The sequence below is a fragment of the Prionailurus bengalensis genome, chromosome X, assembly GCF_016509475.1.
Source record: "Prionailurus bengalensis isolate Pbe53 chromosome X, Fcat_Pben_1.1_paternal_pri, whole genome shotgun sequence".
Lineage (NCBI taxonomy): Eukaryota > Metazoa > Chordata > Mammalia > Carnivora > Felidae > Prionailurus > Prionailurus bengalensis.
In genome coordinates this window covers 35,315,827-35,318,106 of record NC_057361.1, presented here as the reverse complement: position 1 = coordinate 35,318,106, position 2,280 = coordinate 35,315,827, and positions in this window count along the sequence as shown.

Sequence of the window (2,280 nt, the reverse complement as noted above, 5' to 3'; positions counted from 1 at the left end):
TAACTTGCTGTGTGGGGGGGCCAAGGGAGCCCGGCAGCCCGAGGACAGTCCCCCAGCCAACGGACACCGAGTTGGCTTCCGGGCACGCGCAAACATGAGGTCACGCCCGTTTTCTCCTTATTTTATGTTTTTATTTTTATTCTTTTTAGGTGTATTTATTTATTTTGAGGGGCACCTGGGTGGCTCGGTCAGCTATGCGTCCGACTTCGGCTCAGGTCATGAGCTCCCCGGCTTGTGGGTTTGAGCCCCGCATCAGGCTCTGTGCCGTCAGCGCGGAGCCCGCTTCGGTTCCTGTCTCCCTCTCTCTCTCTGCCCCTCCCCAGCTCGTGCTTTCCCTCTGTCTCAAAACAAAAAGAAAGTAAATAAAGTTTGTTTATGTATTTTGAGAGGGACAGAGACAGCGTGAGCAGGGGAGGGGCAGAGCGGGAGAGAGACAGAGAATCCCAAGCAGGCTCTGCGCCGTCAGCACGGGGCCCGATGCGGGGCTCGAACTCATGAAACCGTGAGATCGTGACCTGAGCGGAAACCAAGGGTCGGACGCTTAATCGACTGAGCCCCCCAGGGGCCTCCTCCTCAGGCTGATTTCCCATGCTCGCGCCTTCCGTCCCCGTCCGCTTCTCGGGCTTTCTTTTGCGCTAGGCCTTCTCCTCAGGGGCCGCGTGGTTCTGCCCTGTGAGGTCTTGGGCCGAGCGGTGGGCCTGGAGGCCAGGACCCCGGGGGCAGTGGCAGTCTCGGGGAGTTTAAGGAGAGCCGCTGGCATGGCAGAACCAGTGTTGGTCACTCCAGTTTGCGGCCCCGTCACCCAGCAAAAGCCCTGGGTGGGGCTTTTCCTTTGGAGCCTCAGGCACCTGCGGCAGGGGACGGGCAGCCTTGCCGGCTTCTAGCCCAGCGGCCCCGGGGCCTGGGAGCTACTGGTCTGTCCAGCGCCTCTTTTGTGTCCGCTCCTCACGCAGCCGGCTTGCGTCCCCCGATCGTTGCCCGCGCCCCCGGCACTGGCAACGTGGGCTATGGCCACGGATTTGTGCCACGGAAGGGCAGGAAGTGATAGTCCCAAGGCTCCAGGCAGATGGGCGATTGCAAGAGCCAAATTTCGAAAGCTTCTCTCTTCCTTTTTCTTTCAGTTCTGCTTCCGGCCACCCACCATCCCAGCACACACTTCAGGGACGCCTTCGGTTTCCCCTGGGCTCTCTCATGGTTTTTTGGGTTGCCTTCTGGAATCGATGCCGCCGTGTCGTTTCTTGGGCGTGTCCAGGCTTGGGAGAGGGAGCCAGGGGCCCAGAGAAGCCTGCCTCTTGCCTGCTGGCCTTGACCTCACGCGTAGCCCAGGACATGGTCTCTCCTGGGCCTCCTGCTCAGGTCTGGCTCCAGCTGAATCCCGTCCAGCCCCATCCTGGCGTTCGGTGGCTTTCACAGACCAGGCTTTGGCCTCACGTCCCCTCTCTGGGCATCTGGTCCCGAATCGTCCCCGGTGAGTGACTTTACCTCTCCTCTCGTGGACAGCTCATCGCAACCATCTCCAATCTGTGGTTGGCACGGGACCTACACATCTGCTAAGGGCTGCTGCCATTGGACGTCGGTGCCCGAGGGGAGGGACAGGCGGCTGGCGTCACTGTTCTGCAGCTCCGGGAAGAGAAGGGGGAGGGGTGCCATGGCTGGGGGAGAGTCACATGTGGGCACCCACCGTTCAGAGCTGTCTCTCTGAGAGCTGGGCTTCGGGGGGCTCTCTGTGCTCCGGGAGTCCCAGGGGAGCAGCCAAGGGTGGGCAGGGTGGCAGGTGGGGACACGCAGGGGGCCCGGAGCAGTGGCTATTTACTATATGGTAGGGAAGCATTTCAATATTTTAACAACCGGTACAGCTGTTGTCCCAGTGCATTGCAACTGAATGTCAGCCCAGGTTGTAGGTGGCACGCTGACGTTAAGAGCAGATGGAGTGGTTATAAACTGCGACAGGAGAAATTTAGGCTAGTCACTGAAAAATCTATAGCACGACTTTTTACCAAGGAGGGCTTGGCGGAAGTTCTCTCTGATACTTGGGGGGTTCCAAGACGCAGGTCTTCGAGATGGACTAAATGCGGCTTCGTTAGGCTCGCCTGGCATTCGGGGATCGCCGCAAGCGATTCCTCTGGCCCGTCTCCCTCTCATTTGCACGCAAGGATCCCCCCCCCCCCCCGCCTCCCCCGCCCCCCGTTAGATGCGGTAACGATTCATCAGAAACATTTTTGAGCATCGGCGGCAAGCCAGGCGTGGTGCTAAGTAATGCGCCTACAAAGGTGAATAACT